The sequence below is a fragment of the Ictidomys tridecemlineatus genome, chromosome 4 (assembly GCF_052094955.1).
Source record: "Ictidomys tridecemlineatus isolate mIctTri1 chromosome 4, mIctTri1.hap1, whole genome shotgun sequence".
NCBI lineage: Eukaryota > Metazoa > Chordata > Mammalia > Rodentia > Sciuridae > Ictidomys > Ictidomys tridecemlineatus.
The window spans coordinates 143690785-143710324 of record NC_135480.1 but is presented as its reverse complement, the minus strand read 5'-3'; the positions used below and the strand labels follow the sequence as shown (position 1 = coordinate 143710324).

The 19540-nt window shown below is 37.4% G+C and overlaps 1 protein-coding gene across 7 annotated transcripts in view; it reads right to left on the bottom strand.

Annotated features, from left to right (window-relative positions):
* Nucleotides 1-19540, bottom strand: part of Kank1 (KN motif and ankyrin repeat domains 1) — a 196710-nt gene that overhangs the window by 108035 nt on the left and 69135 nt on the right. For all 7 annotated transcript variants that reach the window (XM_078047572.1, XM_078047578.1, XM_078047573.1 and 4 more), the window contains one exon: nucleotides 15526-15651. The gene's annotated coding sequence lies outside the window, so the exon portion shown is untranslated. The remainder of the gene's footprint in view (nucleotides 1-15525; nucleotides 15652-19540) is intronic.

Genomic DNA, 19540 nt, shown 5'->3' with positions numbered 1-19540 from the left:
ATTGACAAGAACTTTACATGAAAAATAAATTTTAAGTAGGTGGGAGTATTACCAACTTCAGAGGCATAATAGTAAATACAAAGCACGGACAATTAGTTTTCCATCTCATATTTCTAAGGATAACATGAAATTCACACGAAGCTTTTACATTCAAACCCATTAGTCAAAAAGTTTCTTTTAGTGTTTAAGTCATTTGTGGTTGTTGTGTTTGTGATCTCCACTCTGTCCCTTCTGAACCTAAGAGGGAAACTTTCAGACTCTACTAGCAGAATAATTCTTTTAAGTCCCCAATCATCTATCAGAGCAAAGCCTTCTTATATCTTAAGGCCAACACCTATGACCCCACTTTTGCAGAACCTGCAACACAGGTTTTTAATTATATGCCAGGTGACAATCTACCCTCCTCCTTTGTCCCTAACCCTCCTTCTTCCAAAAAAGTCTTCTATCATGAGCCCCTCACAAAGGCCCACACATTAGAAATTTAGGAAAGACAAATGGAAAGTGGAGCTCGAGTAGGGCTTTTTATTTATCCCAGGAAAGTTCCCAAATAGCCCATTTTGCTGGCTTCCCACATCCCAACTCTGTACAGCATGACTTGGGAAAAGAGTGAAGCCAGGGACATTTGCACTACAGGTCAAGGTAGTCAGTATCAACTTGTGTTCCCAATCCACACACTGTTCAGTGCTTTTTCTGCTCACTCAAAATTCCATCAGATCAAAGCCATGAGTTTCCACTTATAGAAAGAAAGTTCTAGAGATAAACCATATTCAGTTTGAAGGAAAGCCATGGTTTCATCATGTTAGAGAGATTATCCTCCCTCATGTCCATATTCACTGGTCTCAAGGAAGAGGGATGAGATGGTTATTTGCAAAATGCCCCAAATGATGTCTGGCACACAATGCCCATTCAATAAACAGTTTTATCACAGAATCATTATTATTTCCAAGTCTCCAGCAAAGAGATGAAGTAAAGAACCAGAATATTCACAACTACTTGTTAGGTGCTTGGAATATGAGCTGTAACTTTTGCTTTAGACACTAATGGATCTATGAATGGTTACCCCAAAATTAAGATTCTATAAGATGAGAAATTCTTGTTGAAATGAAGAGCAATTAACATACCACACTACTCTCTAATCATGACTTATTGGACCTAAAAACCCTAGAAAGACAAAACACCAAACATGTAAGTTCAAAATAATCTTAGATTTTTTTAAAGAGAGAAAATAGTGCATTATTCTTTTAATAATATATCTAAATACATATTATTCTGTCCTAGAACTAGGAAAAGATAAATAAGCTGATGATTAGTATAAGAACTGTTTACAGTAAAGAAATACTAAATGTCCAAATGATAGATCTCTACATATCTAAAGTACTGGAAAAAATGGGTCACAGTGGAAGCTATCTAAAGTACTGGAAAAAATGGGTCACGGTGGAAGCTATCTAAGTAAGATCCATTTTGAAAGGATGAAAAAGCATCAAGAGAAATCACACTAGATCTCCAAGGCTTATAAGTCATAAAAATATATTTTATCAATATACTCTGTGTGACTTCACGGATAAAACAATAAGAACAAATGTAATTTACTAAAAGTTCTAAGCAAAACTCAAGTTATTTTATTCCAGGACGATCAATCTGTATTTAGACATTAAATAAAACATCCCAATGTAAACATGTTAAGAAATATTTATCTATAACTAAACTAAAATTCTTATTTCCTTAAAGTACAAGAATGGGCTAAAAAAAAAAAAAACGAGTGTTTAAAAAAAGTTCGTGAAAGATCATTACAGGAATGTTAAAGATGCTTGGATGCTAATACTAGCCTTTCACTATAAAGGTATATTTTCACAAAAACAAGCCATTCCATTGCATTTATAATCTAAAGTACAAGGCTTTTCTCTTTCCTTGTGCATTGATTTTTAACAATCTGCCATTAAGTGATCTGACTGAAATGGCTTTACATCAACATGATTTACTACCTAGAAATGTCAAGACGCAAGTTTCAGACCTGCTGCACCCATGTTCTCAGGGATGAACTGATGAAAGATAAAAGATAAAAAGATACCCCAGGTGCAACGCTCACACCTAGCACCCAGACATGGTTTATAAACATTGCTACCCAATAAAGGGCCCAAGACTCCTAGGAGAAGTAGTAGGTGCTAAGGGTAGGGCAAGGAAAATACAAGGCTAGAACATCTGGAAAGGCCTCGAAGTAAGGATGTGCTTGAAAAAGGGTAGGAACACTTCAGAAGGGCTTCAGAGTGCACCTGGAGGAGCTTCCAATGGCCAAAGCTGAAACAATCGAGCAAGAAAATTATACTATTGATTATGTAAAATTGTGGATGTGTAACCAACGTGATTCTGCAATCTGCATTTGGGGTAAAAATTGGGAGTTCATAACCCACTTCAATCTAATGTATGAAATACAATATGTCAAGAGCTTTGTAATGTTGTGAACAACCAATAAATAAATAAATAAACTCATAGCATAAAATAACTACCTACAAGTTTGCAGCAATGTAAGTAAATGCATGATGGATAGACAAAAAAAGGAAAGCTCTTCCTTACAGAATAATTACAATTAATAAACGTATAAGGAATGAGGCAGATATAAATCACTATTGGACAAACAGCATTGTGATAATTATTGTAGGGAATAACAGTCTAATGGATGCTAAATCCCATAGGTGATAGTTTGAGGAGAAATAGGATATTTGCACAGAATTAAAAAGTATCTTTCCAAAGTTATTAATTAATTACATAGGGAATAATTGTCACTTTAGTGAGAAGAAATCCAGGAGACACTATCTGAATCAAGTGACAAGGTTACAAAGCACCACTAACAACAAAAATGGACATCTAGCAACCCGTTTTACAAAGCTGTGGAAAAGACACAACATCACCTTTGTGGTATTCTTATCAAAACACAAACCCCAAAGTCAACATTAGGAAACATCAGACAACCCTAAATCTAGAGCCAACCCACAAAATAACTAACCAGTACTGTTCAAAAGTATAGAGACCGTGAAAGAGAAGAAATGACTGAGAAACTGACACAAATTGTCAGGGCTTAATGAGTTGGAAGGCCTAAATGCAATGTGGACTGGATCCGGGAACAGTAGAGGAGTGGTAGCAAAAGACCAGATGTAAGGCTCAATTAGTATGACGTCTAGAAACAGCATGATTTTGGTAATTGTACTATAGTTATATAAATGTTAACATAGGGAAACTGGGTGGGTATACCTGTGAACTCTGTACTAACTTTCAAACTTTTCACTAACAGTCTTTCAAAATAAAAAAAATGTAAAAACCTGATGGAGAAAGAAAGCATGTACTGTTACTCTTGCCCGTCACTTCCATTTTGCTTTCTTTTCTTGGGCACTGTACAAAAAAGTATCTTTCTTATTTTAACTTTATTAACCATGGATAACCATAGGAAGAATTGAGACTCACAGTGACCCTGCTGAGAAATGAGCGTGCTCTACCCTGAGTGCAGCTGAACTTTTCAGCTAGCCCTGAACAAAACAAAGTCTATCTTCAAAACATGTGGACACATTCTCTATCTGGTCTTTCTTAGATGGTGCCAGTGAAGGGAACACTCGGTGCTCACAGAATCTGTCAACAAGCAAAAGATTTGCTGGCATAAAATCCAAAACTATTTAAGAGTGACTGCCAGACTTGGGTGGAGGGATAATGAAAGAAGAAGTGGTGTGGGGTGTATGAAAGGCAAGAAGGAAAAGGAGTCCAAAAAGCACGTATGTGCTGACAGTTGCTTCTTCACCTAACAATATGAAGTTAGACCAACACTGCATTTAAAAACACCCTTTTTCCACAGCTTGTCCACATGCCCGAAAGGATTTCATTGAATATATTCTACCTAATTATATATGTTACCACACTGCATGGAAATAAGGAGTTAGGCATACCTTTCTTTTTTCCAAGCACTTAAAGACTCAACGTAATGCTCTGAAGATATGACTACAAGTAAACATGCACTTTAAAAAGGCAAGGAGAAAAAAAAAATCTCTTGCTGTTCAACAAAAGGTAATACATGGTACCATGAACTATTATTATTCAGCCTTAAAAAGGAATGAGATTCTGACATGTCACAACATGGATGAACCATAAAGCCATTGTGCTAAGTAAGCCAGTCACAAAAAGATAAATATTGTATGGTTCTAGTTATGTGAGTACCTCAAGTTGTCAAAATCATAGGAACAGAAAGTAGAATGGCTCCCATGGGAGAGGGGAATGATAAGAAGTGTAGCACTTTTTATTTTTTGAAGATGAAAGTTTTGAGATTGGATGCACAATAGTGTGGACTTAACATCACTGAACTGTTTGTGGAGAAAATGGCTAAGCTGGTTAATCTTCTGATATGTATATTTTAACATAAATTCTGAAAAAAATTTTTTGTTATTGTTTCAGATTTGTGTGTGTGTGTGTGTGTGTGTGTGTGTGTGTGTGTGTGTGTATGTGGTGCTGGGGATTGAACCCATATTCTAGGCAAATGCTCTACCACTAAGCTATCCCTCCACCCCTTGGAAAAAAACTGAAAGGCAATATGTGCACTTTTTTGCCTTTGGTATTCTTAATACCTTAAAGACATTCACACAGGTATACACTGGTATAAGAATAAATTGTTCTATTGTTTATAGTAGAAAAAACTAAAAATACTAAATGTTAATTAAAAAGCATAGTGCCTCGGAACAATAGGATATTCTGTAGCGTTTAAGAGAAATAAGTTTAGATGCATTGCTGAAAAAAGACAGAAAATGTAGGGAAGGATGTAATGTCAAACCTAACAGGGGTCATTCCAAAGAATGTCTGGAGGAATAGTAAAATTCTTACCCTAATTTTAAAAACAACCAATAGAAATTATTATTTTGTATATGTGCATGTGTTTCCGGTAGGCAAATCCCAGGACCCCAGACATGTCTACCACTCAGCTACACTCCCAGAAACAGCAATTATTTTTTAGAAAGTGAAAATTGTAGGCAGCTGTATTTTCACCCACTAGGCATGAATAATCTGAAAAGAAAATCAAGAAAACAAGTCTACTTATATTTTATGAATGAAATATCTAAGAAAAAATGTCATGGAGAATAAAGAATTGTTCCTGAAAATTACAAATTGTGGATAGAAATTAAGACCTAAACAATGGAAAAATATCTCATGTTCATAAATCAGAAGTCTTAAAATTGTTAAGAAGGCAACACTATCCTATATCATCTGCACACTCAATGCACTCCCTATCCAAATTCCAACAGCCCTTTTCACAGAAATAGCAAAACTGATCTTTAATTCACATGGAACTGCAAGTAATCCAAATAATCAAAGCAATGCTGGATAAAAAGAGCAAACTGGAGTCTTTGCACTTGCAAATATCAAAACTTACTACAAAGCTGCAGTGATCAAAACAACAAGGCACTGGCATAAGAACAGACCAATGGACCATAGAATAGAATAGAATGTCCAAAAATAAAATGTAAAAATGGGCAAAGGACTTGAACAGATAGTTCTCCAAAGAAAACATACAAATGGTCAATAAGCTCTTGAAAATGGTCTCCCTTATATTGTCAATTGGTTATAAATTAAGGTGCAGAGGCCATTTTTTTTTTTAAGAGAGAGTGAGAGAGGAGAGAGAGAGATAGAGAGAGAATTTTTTAATATTTATTTTTTAGTTCTCGGCGGACACAACATCTTTGTTGGTATGTGGTGCTGAGGATCGAACCCGGGCCGCACGCATGCTAAGCGAGCGCGCTACCGCTTGAGCCACATCCCCAGCCCCCAGAGGCCATTTATTGAGGGAAAATAATATCTTTAACAAATGGTGCTGGAAAAACTTGAAATCCACATGCAAAAGATTGAAGTTGGACCTATCCCCCAGAGAATATGAAAAATTAACTTGAAAGTAATAACTTCAATATAAAAGAATAAAACTCTTAGCAGGAAACAGAGGGGTAAATCTTCATAACTTTAGGCAATGAACACCAAAAAGCATGAGCAATAAAAGAAAATTTATCACTTTTTTGAACTTCATCAAAATAAAAAACTTTTGTGCACCACAAGTCATCAAAAAAAGTGAAAAAGAAAACCTTAAAAATGGGAGAAAGTATTTTTAAGTCACCTGTTAAAAAGCCAGTATCCAAAATATAAGTACTACAACTCAACCATAAAGAGGCAAACAATCCAATGTAAAAATGGGCAAAGGACTTGAACAGACAATTCTCCAAAGAAAACATACACATGGTCAATAGGCTCTTGAAAAGATAGTAAATAATTATCAGTCACTAGGGAAATACAAATCAAAATCACAGTGAAGTACTACTAAATAGTCACAAAGTTGTTTATAGCAAGTTTTTTTTTTAAAGGAAAATAAGTCTGGGCAAGGATATGTAGCAATTGCAATTGATTTGGCTGCCATGTAAAAGAGTGTGTCAGTTTTTCACAGCTGAACAGAATTATCATAGGACCCTGCACATCTCTAGATCTATACTAAAAACAACCAAAAATAAGGACAAAAATGCCCAATACTCGTTAGTCAGAACAGTCAAAAGTTGAGGAAAAAACCCCAGATGTCCATTTAAAAAATTAACGAATAAACAAATTCTGGTAGATCTATACAATGGATACTATCCGAACCACGCTCCCTCGCAAAAAAAAGGTTGATTGATGCTACAACATAAACCTTAAAAACACACAACATAAATGAAGCCGGGCAAAAAAGGTCACATGTTATAAGACACCATTTACACACGATATCCCAAATTGACAAATTCATGGAAAATAAAAGCAGATTCAAGATTGTCTGGGGCTAGGAGAGGAGGGTATGGGGTTACTACTTAATGAGCACAGGGTTTTCTTTTATGGTGAAAATACTTTGAAACTACTCAGAGGTGGCAGCTGCATGATATTGTGAATATGCCACTTAATTTTTAATTCTTAAATGGTTTTTATGTTACATAAATTTCACCTTATTGGGCTGGTTCAGTAGTAGAGCAACAGATGGATGAGCATCTTCTGCATCTAGATGCAGGCACTCTGGATGAAGGACTGTTAGCAGGAGAAAAGGAGAGACACTCAAAAACCAAAGATTGTGAATCATCACTGGCCCCAAAGCAGCAAAATGATACTGCCTGAGGAACAACACCTAGCTCAGCTTAGTCGGAAGGCTGGGACCTGGTCAACCCAGGCTGTCCACACCTAATCTACAGGGATGCATATTCAAGGAGTTCTTGTACTGTCCTTTGCAGGTGAAGAAACTGAATCCTAGCTGCATCGAAAGCCTGTGCACCAGACCATGGGTGGAAACTCAGGAAATACTCAGTGGTTTGCTACAAAAGCTTCTTGTCACCCTTTCATCAAGCTCTGGAAGTACCATTTCCCTATTCCCTTATCCTAACTCTTCTTATGTGTACCTTATACAGAAGCACACCTTAAAGAGCTGCAGGATCACGCTGCAAATGCTGCAGCTTATTCCTGGGATTGTAGTTCTACTGGCTTGTTGGATCTGGGGCTGGGGAGTGCCTGCAAAGGCATTAGGCCTTCCCATAGAAATCACACCACAAAAAGCATTTCCTTTTAGCCTTCTGTCTTCTGAGTCATGTAAATTAATTCTTAGTTAACCATATAGTTTGTTCTAGTTATTTCAGTGGGATCATTACAAAACAAGGACTTCAACTTCAGAGGGCAGCTTTTCAAAACAACTTAAAATCCAACTGTTTCTGTAACAAGAAAGGAAGAAGTGAACATTTTATGTCTTCATTTTTTTTTTTCAATTTTGTTCATTGGAATAGGCCATCAATAATTCAAAGTGGCTAAATCAAAAAGGATTTCATTTATATGTCACAGAAAAATGGAAGAGAAAGGTCAGGGAATGTGAACTCTCCAGATTTTTATGTTCAGTTTTTTAAAAGTTTTCCTCATTTTAAAATTTTAAAATTACTAGACACATCACTCTCCTGGCATGCACTAAGCTTGGGTTCAATCTCCAGTTTCTCAAAAAGAAAATTAATGCTATTTTAAAAAATTCTAGAAACCTCCGTTCAACATTTTTGAGCATTCAAAAAAATGTCTATATTTGTAGATCTGCAATCAGGGAATGAAAAAAATATGAATTCTCTATCTCATTTATCAATTCAAGATATTTCACAATAAAAATTAAGCAATCTTGACCTTATTAACAATTTAAGATTTCAGAGTATTTCTAGTTCATTTTAATCCTTAGAAGGGCTGGTTCCCATTTTGAAGTCAAGAACTCTATGTTAAGGTGGAGGATTTAGAGACTTACAAAGTCAAAAAGAAATCATAACTCCTACATTTTTAATCATCCATCCTCCTGGTCGATGATTTACCCCATAATTTCCACCAGAAAATGAAAAAAGTTTTGAAGAACGAGTTATTCTCAATGTAAATCTCCAACCAGCCTCTGTCAATCATGTTAGCTTTTACCCCTAGTTAGCCTTTCTCCATCTCCTGCCTGAAAACTACACTACTATTTAATTGCTTTGTGACTTCACATTTTATTAAGAGGCAGAAAAACATAAAGAGCTAAAACAAGGAGATAAGCTCATTGCCGTAAATTGTCCCCTTATGCAATGAAACTTGCCTCTCAATTGTAATAAGATGGGCACTGTGAAAAACCCAACAAGTGCAATTCTGCATAAGCCCACAGCCCCCATCACTTACAGCCAACCTTATTGTTTTCTGGGCTGCAGTGCCATAGATCAGAGCCCAGGGCAGTCAACTGCACACTTTCTAAAGCCACTGTGAAGGGCACAGCCAGGGAGTCACTTCATGCTCTATCCCCATCCACCCCAAACTTCTCTTCTTGTGGGGCAAGAAAAACAGAAGAAAATCACAGGGAGCAGAGTTATGGATAATTTTATAACCTGATAGCACCCTATCTCCCATCCCATTTCCTGGGAAATCAAACTACTTGTAATAATCCAGGGAGAACACTGTAGATAAATGTTTGCCCTCATGAACTTAGAAGAATTCACTCCTCTCCTACTTGCTGGCTTCCCATCCAAGTCCCCAGTTCTTCCTCTGCAGTGAGACAGAAATCGTTATCAGATTATGCCACATTCCAGAATGTGCCTGAGCCCCAGCCTTCTGGAAGACCATTTCCAATGAATTGCAGAAACTAAATGGGGTTTGGTGTTTTAAAGCCCTGGGAAAACATGAAATGGTGACTTCTGCCAGCCAAGAAACAAAGGCTTCAAGTGTTTTCAAAACAGCCCATTGATGTGTATAAGAAAGTGGGTTTATGACACTGTTCAAAAAACCAGGCAAGTATAGAGATAGGAGAGTGTGTGTGGAGGTCCTACATATCCATCAACATGAAAAAGAGTTCTGGAAGGATACACAATAAACTCAGCAGTGGTAATGTTGTGCGAGCAGTCAGAAGAGAAGACACTAGAGTACTTTGTCCTGTATACTGGTTTTACTGTTTGAATATGTGACAATGGGCCTGTATTACTTTTGTCATTAATCTTAATTTTAAAAGCGTTAAGACAAAAAAGAATCATGAGAAAAAAGAATCATGAGAAAAAAGAATCATGAGCAATATTTTCCAAAGCAAAAATCCAGAACACATGGTCTGCTGAGTCAATTTGTCCCACATCTAGTGACAAGAGGCAGTTTAGGGAAAGTCATTGAAATGTTAAAGTTTCCCTTTTTTTTTTTTTTTTAAGAAAGAGAGAAAGAGGAGAGAGAGAGAATTTTTTTTAATATTTATTTTTTCAGTTTTTGGTGGACACAACATCTTTATTTTATTTTATGTGGTGCTGAAGTTCGAACCCAGCGCCCTGTGAATGTCAGGCAAGCACATTACCGCTTGAGCCACATCCCCAGTCCCCAAAGTTTCCCAATATAATGATTTATTTTTTAAATGGCAGACAGAATTATCTAAAACAAGACTCTAAACTATCTATCAGGTTTAGCAGCATTGGACATTGAAATAACGGCACAAGCCCCTAAATCAGTGACATTGTTTTCCTTCCTCTTAGAAGGCAGGCCCTGGCAGAGGACCCCAGAATCATCTTTCCTGGCACTGCACCATGAGGAGCATGCTCATAAGGAGTTTGACTCAAGTCTATGAACAGCTTCCGCCTTTTACTTTTTGCATAGAAGACTGCCCAGGGAGAGAAAAACAAACAAAATAAACAAAAATAAAAATCACCATCCTCAAGGATGTAATTTGAGTGGGGGGTCTTTTAAAAGAAATAACAAAAATTGCAACTGGCTACTCATTTTGGGGGAAAAAGTAATTTTGATTCCTATCTCAAATCCTATCTCCAGCTAAAGTTCATACAGATGAAATGCTCAAAAATGTGAAACAAAATCATTAACCGCCATGGAGTCTTAGGAGGGGATGTGCTACTGGTTCATTCCTTCTGTCAGTGCCAAGCCCCAGGATGCCTTACCACAGCATGGTCCCTACTGCTCTGGAGTTACAGGCTGGAGGAGGAAGCAGGAGAAAAGACATTATGATAGCGAATACCACAGTGAATGACTAGAGTTGGCTAGGAGGACATTCACTCTGAGGTGAAACTAATGCTACAGCCTATGAGATGATGAACCTGACAACAGCTAAGTGCCGATGTGTACAGGGTAGTTTTCCAAGAGATCTCCAAGAATTAACCTACTTAATCTTCCCAACAAATTCTGAGATAGGTACTATTATGATGATGATTCCAATTTTAAAGGTGAAGAAAAGGTAAAGAAATTTGCTCAAGGGCACAGGGCTAGTGAATTGGGAAGCAAGTGACCCCAAGAAGCATGCTCTTGGATCCTCACTCCTGCCTAAGGAGTTAGCTACAAGAAATGTGTATGAGTACCCACAAGTGTGGGTGCACGTGCACTTACATGTTCCAAGCAAAAGAAGAGCACCTACAGAATCATAAGGCAGGAAAGAGATTGATGTGTTCCCTGACCTGAGAGGGGGCCAGAGGACTGCAGCAGGGTGTTCAAGGGTGAGTGACAAGAGGTAGAGTTGGAAGCAGGCATGGCCGGATGCTGCTGGGCCTTTAGGCCATGGTGAGAATGCCATACAGGGGTATGCCAAGAGGCAATCATACCTCAAAAAGACTACTCTGCTGTGTGCAGGGTGCAGGTTCCAAGGGCTTTTGCTTCCTACTTAATCTACATGGGCATCATAAAGGAAAAGACTTGACTGCCTGAAATTTAAAATTTATAGACACTCAAAAGCACTATACATGATTCAAAGCCAAAAATTAATAATAATGTTTTTAAAGATATTTTTACATAAAAACACTCTTGTAAATTTGAAACAAAAATAGAAAACAGGCCTCCAGAGAAATGGGCAAAGGGCATGAGTAGAAAATTCACTACAGAGGAAATATAAATGGCATATGAAAAGAGTCCATCTGTCCAGAAAACTCCATAAGGATTTCTTATTTTTAATCCCACCACCTAATGTAAAGAAAGGAATGGGAATGGGAAAAAGAGACCTCTTGTATATTGTTGGGAAGACTAAATTGATTTAAGACTTCCAAGTTATCTATATTAAAACCTTTCTTGATTATATAAGGAAAAAAAAACTAATATCCTCAAAAATAAATAATTAAAAGGATTTGCACTAATGCACACATCCAAAGAGAAATTTGTTAAATACAATAAATTCCTAAAATAAAAATTTCAACAACTTTTAATAATTATACACTAGTAACTACTAATATTGATAGGTTTATAACTTATCAGTTGACAAAAGCACATTGTATTTTTTTGTATTTGAAAATCTTATTTAAGCATACACATGTATAAAAATCTCTGGAAGGGTGTTAACAGAGGTGATTTGATGGTGGTATAATTACTCTTTAAAAATTTTTTTTTGTAGTTGTAGATGGACAGAATGCCTTTTTTGTTTTTATGTGGTGCTGAGGATCAAACCCAGTGCCTCACACATGTGAGGCAAGCACTCTGCCACTGAGCTACAGCCCCAGCCCTAATTATTCATTTTTAATAGGTCTTTTTTATTTCTCAATTTATCTTTAATTTTCTACTATCGGTATACTTTGCCTATAATAAGCAAAGTCTCTAAGCAAAATATATTTAGATTATCATAAAATAGAGGCACACTAAACTACCTAGTAAAGACAGTCATGGAGAGGAGGCTAAGTGTACACTGGAGTTGAATCAGAAAATGTAATGGTAGAAAGGATTTGGAAAACATTTACCAAGTTCAACTCCTCATTTCACTGCTCAGGAAACCCCTACCATCTTTTTATTTTGCTGACCTGACTAAAAAAGCACAGCTCTCAATAAAGGCTTTTAGAAACAAACACTGAGAGCTATTACTCTTTGTTTCTCCACTGATTATGAAGCCATGTTCCCATGGTACCTAACTCCTGAGCAAAACCTATCCCAGGATAGGTGCACAGCCTGACAGCTGCCTTGGTGTTTGGAAATAAGAGGATTTTTGTGGGGCTGGGGATGCAGCCCAGTGGAAGGACACTTGGCCAAGCATACACAAAGCCCTGTGTTCAATCCCTAGCATGCATGCAGATGCACAGCGACACACATACCAAGTGTGTTACAGCATAATGTCACTTCTCATTCCATAGGCAACTAGATAATTCTGCTTTCCTAAAACGGATCCTATACCTTTCTCGAGCTGAGCTCATGAAGAAACATCCTGAAAACTGGAAACATCTAGCAAGCACACCCTCAACACCCCTAAGTGAAACTGTTTGTTCACAGAATCTGCAGAGTGGGACCCCAGAGTTGTTTGGATCCTACCTCCTTCCCAGCGGGGGCCTCTGACAGCTATGTCTCCTTTCCTGGCCCACATCCCACAACAGATACTGCAAAGAGTTCCCCTTTCCCAATCTAATACCCCAAACCTACCACTGCTATTCCCCACAAATACTTTCTTTATTCAGGAGTTTTATTCAGGCCATCAGGCTTTCACCCTTGAAATGTCACCTTCTACTTCAGAGCACTTGAGTCTAGATCCTTCATCTCTTCCTTTCCTGTTGGCTTAGAAGAAGTATCCTTCTTCTCTCAAAAGTGGATTTTGAGTGTTCCCAACAAAGAAATGATAAACGAGCTGGGAGCAGTGGCACAAACCTGTAATCTTAGCAACTCAGGAAACTGGGGCAGGAAGATCCAAGTTCAAAGCCAGCCTCAGCAATTTACGAGGCCCTAAGTAACTTAGTGAGACCCTGTCTCAAAATAAAATATAAAAAAAGGACTAGGGATGTGACTCAGTGGTTAAGCATGGCTGGGTGCAATCCCTGGCACAAAAAAAAAAAAAAAAAAGGAAATGAAGAAATGATAAATATTTACTTATTTATATATAAATATATATAGATTGAAATGTCACTATACCCCATAAATATATTCGTTTGTGTGTCAATTTTTAAAAAATTAAGCCCTCTTCCTTTGATCCTCCCCTTACCCCTGAGGGCACTGAAGTCCTATCTCCCTGAAATCTTTCCCCTGTCTTTATGACTTCTTCCCCCTCTCTCCACTGGATTCCTCCCTTTTAACATGACCAAGTTTCCTTGTCCCAACGCTGCTGCTGGTGGCATTTCCCTCTGCTCCTTCTAATCCATTGATTCTCAAGCCCTGGATATCCACCTACCACTCCTCAGTTTATCATTATTACGTGAAGCATGAGGGAGGACTCACAGTCACAAAGCCAACAACAGTACATGCCTGCTCTGCCATTCACCGGTTCCCTGACCTTCCATGAGCAAGCCACTTAAGTTCTCCAAGTCAATTTCCTCCTCTGTAAAACCAGGTTAATAACATCTGCTCCACCTTCGTCAAAGGTATGTTGTAAGGATCAAATGAAATCATTTGTGAGAAAGTGCACCAGGAGCCATAAAGCTCTTTAACATCCTAGTTACTCCTGCTACTGCTCTTTTTCATTATCCTTGACCTCTGTGCATCATGTGAGGCAGAAATGGTTATCTGTCCTCTGCAGGCTGGTCACACGGTAACAGTTACAATACTGCAGGGTCAGCACCTTAGTTTCTTCTGAGTTACTAACCTGGTAATAATCATTTTTCACTCAATGCAAATATTACCTTTGGGTTTTTTTTTTTAATTATATGAGCATGGACTTTGAAAGACAAGAGAAACAGCCAACAATTACTGAGTAGGTACAAGAGTCAAGCAATTTTCCAGAGGTTTTACTGTTACCAATTCCATCTTAATGATGAAGAAAATGAGGCAGAGCAGCACAGCCCTGATTTGAACCCAGGTGTCTACTTTAAAGCCTACACCCTTACCCACCATTCCACAGGGACAAATGGACTCTAGATAGGGAGAGAGAGAGAGAGAGACCAGTGAGGAAGTCATGGCCTCTAAAGTCCTAGAGGCTGGAATTAATACGGGCCCAAACAGGGACACTCGGGATCTTTAAAAAAAAAAAAATCAACATCATTTTTTAAATTGCTAACAATAAATGTCACTGAGGTACTTCTGTATACCATCACTAAGAAAATACACTGGTGCGACCTTCTGAGAAAACAATTAGTAGAGTACATCAAATCCTGGGTGCTAGATTCTTGCTGACAGGGCAATGTGCTAGAGGTAGCAATGTATCCTAGGAAAATAATAGTGGATGTATAATATGAATGCTCACGGCAACCTTGTTTCTACAAGTAATTAAAGAGAAACAGTGTAAATGCCCAACAAAAAAACAACAGAAAAACCACTGTCCACCTATATGACTGAACATTATACAGTCATATAAAATAATGATGTAGAAAAAGGATCAGGCATTTTATTTAGGAAGAGTGTGGGAAAGCCCTTAGTATGGGCTTTAGTATCTGACTAGGTCAAGTTCTGAGGGAGTCTGTCAGCTGTGTGAGCATGGAATAGTCATTGAATTTCTGAGTCTCAACTTTCTTACATGAAAATGCAAATAGAAGTACCAACCTCACAGGTTGAGAGAATTTATAAATTAACGCACATCGAGTGCTTTTGCACAGGGCAAAAAAAAAGTGATGTTAATCATTTGCAAAAATCTAGTAAATTAACACCCACACTCCAAAATCTAGGAAAATATGCAGTGAAATTTTAACACTAATTATCTCTGGAATTGGAATAGCACATCATTCTCTTTTAAACTCACTGTGGTTTTTTAGATTTTCTTTACTTCAATAAAGTCAGCACTATATTAATGTTTAAGTATCTCCATATTTCCTAAGTAGCTTTAATAAATACTCCTTTAGATCTATTAAGTTTTTCTAGTATAATCCAGCCTATGCATATTGTGTTTATGGAAATGGAGTCCTTTCACTGATTTAATCTAAGGAGTAATACATTTCACTTCATTCTTCAGAGTCAAACAGTCTGCTCGTATTTCATCCTATAAAAGTCTTTTCTGCACTTCCACATCTGCAGATTAAGATCACTCTGAATGGATTATTAGAACATAAAAGGCAGGGGGAAAGAATGGATTCATGTCTTTAAAAAGAGCAAAGTTAAAAGAGACTAACATGACAACTTCATGATAGTTATAGAGTAAAATATATATCTTACCTTAATTATGTAAGGTCAGAAATGACTGCAGTAAATCTCTCAAGTCCATGCACAACTTCCTAGTGTGGTCAGAAGATGAAAGTTATTCAGTAGATCAGCAGTCCATCTAGTAAGGTGACCATCATTCTGGAAAGAAAAAGAATCTCACTGAGGGGAATATGATGGAGTTGTGTTCCTTTCTAGACACCAGACCCACAAGAAAGGGGAAATCAATTATTAGAGGCAACTATGCATTTTAGAAATCAAAACACTCTTCTGCTAGGTCAGGATAAAAGAGAACCAAGGATATCATGCAAACACCAGTTTGTAGCTTTAGGTAAAAGCTTGTTGCTCACTGTTGTGACTCATCATAGTTTTAAAGAAAAGGGCTTGATCCCTCACAGACCTTCCACTTCACTTCTGTTACCATTCTCTTCCTCTGTGAATTTACTAACATACACATAACTCAAGCTGTGTGTTCCACCTAGTTTTTACTTTTCTATCATTTTAGACTGAGACCACTCCATCATAAACACTAAGCGGCAGTTCCCCGGGATTTAAACCTTGAGATTATTTAAGTCACTTCTTTTGATCATTCCCATTCCAAGATAAGCCCATCACTTTTCCTGGAATGTTCTTGACACCCATGTCCCCTCTGTAACCAAATTGTCTGCCATACCCCACCTATTACAACATTTTCAGAGCCCTTGACCTGTCAACTCTCCCTTGCAAGCAATTGCCTTCATCCCATTATACCCTCTGGGTTCAGCAATTTCAGTTTTCTCCATCCTCATAGTGTTTTGAAGTCAGATACCCCTAGGCATGAATCCTGCTCCAGATGTTTTGCACAATTTACAGAATTTATGTCTGCTCAACTCAGAATCCAGTTTTGTTACATATAAAATTACATTATTTATCCCTAGGGTTGCTGTAAGAATAAGATACGACCTTGTACCCTACAGATCTCACAGTAGATATTCACCAACCTTAGTGACTCCTGTGCCCGCAGCCAGGAGTCCACCAATTCACATCATGCTCAGTGAAATAAGCCAGACTGAGTCAAGGGTCAATTTTTTTTTTTATATGCAGAAACTGGACCAAAATAAGGGGGGGGGAGGAGGGAGAGAATCCATGAAAATAGAAGGGAGATCAGTGACTCAGAGAAAGGGTATTAATGGGGAGGGAGGAGGGATCAGGAAAGAGAAACCGTGGAATGAAACTGACCAAAATATGCAATGAGAATCTATAATATACTATGGTGAATTTCACTTGTTTGTGTATCTATGAAGCACTAATTTACAAAAATTACAAATAAATGAAGACCAGCAGAGGAAATAGAACAGGAAATAGGAAAACAAAAGTACGAGGGACTAAAGTGGAACAAGTTATATCCCGTGTTTGTATGATTGTGTCAAAATGAAACCCAATATTATGGAGAACTATAATGCACGGATAGAAAAAGAATCCCACCAACTCTAAAGTTCTCTGGCCTTATAACTTCCAGACTCAATGTGTTTGGTTTTTGGTTTTTTGTAGTTGTAGATGGACAGAATGCCTTTATTTTTATTTGGTGCTAAGGATTGAACCCAATGCCTCACTCACGCTACACAAGCAGAGCTACAGCCCTAGTACTCAATGTTCTCTTATATCCACATCTTTGTTATGACTTTCTCTTCTATCAAATATAAACTCCTCTGTTGACTTTCAGCTCCTTCACAATCCTGTCATTCCCCTCAAGACACACTTTATATCCCTTTTGTCGAGGATCATGAGCCCAGCAATGCCCACCATCCACACGATGTAATCCTCAGGCACCTCCTAAGCAGTACTGTCCAATGTTTCATGTGTGTTGAGCATAGCTGTCCCTCTGGAAAGCCTGCTCTGATTCTTTTTTAAGTTCAGCTTTTCACTTCTGAGTGAACGTTATTCATGTTTTTAACAAAACAATTTTATTCTCTGGATCAGCTCTGCCAATGCCTCTTGCAACCGACACGCCAGTGTGCCTTAGACTTTAATCAGAAAAGATCTTTTAAAGTTTCCACAATGAAGAAATGACAAAAGCTTGAGAAGACAGATATAGTTAACCCGATTCAAACATTACACAATGTATACATGTTTTGAAACTTCACATTGCCCCATCGATTTCTATGTTTTATTTACCAGTTAAAATATTTTCTTATAGATTCTTTTAATAATACCATCACTTCTATTTGTATAGAGAGAATCACAGAAAGATCTGGTTCCATCATCAATTGATAGACCCTTCACAGATAATCTAAGAACCTCCTCATGGAGCCTGGAGACAAGTTCTAAGTATTGTCCAATGCCTGTCAGATTTTGAACCAAAGCAAATATGTTCCAATTTCAAATACAACTTTATGACCAAATGCTCAGCAGCCAAAAGGATGACCTACAATGGGGAATGACGATTACTAGACTTTGACCTCAGTAATAATGGTTGAAACCCCAGGACTAAATAATGGTACTGATGGGGAATGAGTAGAAGCCACAGTAAAGGGTCAAGGAGAAGGAGGAATAGTGGTTACAATACCAAGAGACTCACCTTGACATAAGTTAAGTAATAAATCAAATACTACAGATGGGGACTGACAACCATTGGCCTCAGTTAATAAGTTACTTGTGACCCCTGAGGACAATTTTCAAAATGGCCAACACAGGACACCCACTGCAGGAGACTGAGGCATATGGAAACAAGTAGAACTCTGATTAGCGAGCCACAAGGTTTATGCTCTTATCCTGAATCTACCTGACGTAGCCCAATAAGCACCTGTAAGTTTGCTCTTCACCCCTGCCCCCCACCTCCACACACACAGTGCATGGAGGAGTGGGCTGCAAACTCTTTGCAACCGTTTTCTCCCAATACCACCCTCATGCACCTGAATTTGGTCTCCTAAAACTCTCAGGGAACTATTTAACAGCTATATGCTATCAAATCTGAAAAGCCATAGTATATTCTTCTGCTGCTTTTGGGAAAATGACAGTTACTTGCTTAGCAGATGAAAGAAAATAGATACTAAAATCTGTCAGATCAACAGAGCGAAAATACAGGTTCAAGTCAGGCACTGTATTATAATATGTAGGTAACATATAATTTGTATTGAATTACTAAAAGGTGACTTTTCCCTTCAAACCAGTGCTTGTTCTTTAACTCTAGAAAAAAAATCAAATAAGGGAAAAAGTAAAAATCATAAGCACTGTTAGCATTTTGTTTAACCTCCTTTCACTTTGCACGCATGGCACATTCATAAATATAGTACACAAACATGCAAGCACAGATATTTTATTAAAAGTGAACAATCTAGCATTATTTGTAATCAGTTTCTCCCATTCTGATAGAATTTAATACTGTTCATTCAGTACGCTTCTATATGTTCATTTTTAATGGCTGCACAGCAATTCATTTTAATAAACCCTTCCGATTATTTATTAAAGCTGACATGGATATTCTTCAAAATATCATTAAGTATTTGCCTAGGGCAAAATCACAGGTCACTGTACAGGAAATCCAAGGATCTATATCATCACTTACCCTACAGGATATATAACCCCCTGACATATGAAAATACCCACTCCTCCACTCTTAGATAGTATTTTTAAAAATTCATTTCTTTTGTAAAGCATGCAAGAATTTTAATACATCCTATTGTTTTTCTAAGTTAATAAGCAAATACTCAGAAAAAATAAATTCATTCAAGGTCATACAAATCTATAACTGGTGGTTTGTATTAAAATGTCCTTAATATAACAATTATCTTTTAAAAATTCATTTTAATTAGCTTCTGTTTGAGATCAAACACTTCATGCTTTTACATTTCTTTTTACGACTTTTGTTTAGTTCTCCACTGAAGTATTCATCACAGTAATTTATAATCTCTCAGTATATCAAAGGTGTTAACTTTGCACCCTGATAATGGAGAGAAAATTGTACATTACAAACTTTTGACTACAAGGTGCAAAACCACTTTCACTTTAATAAGACTATTAGTCCCAGAAAAAGTCCTTATTATAAGTACAT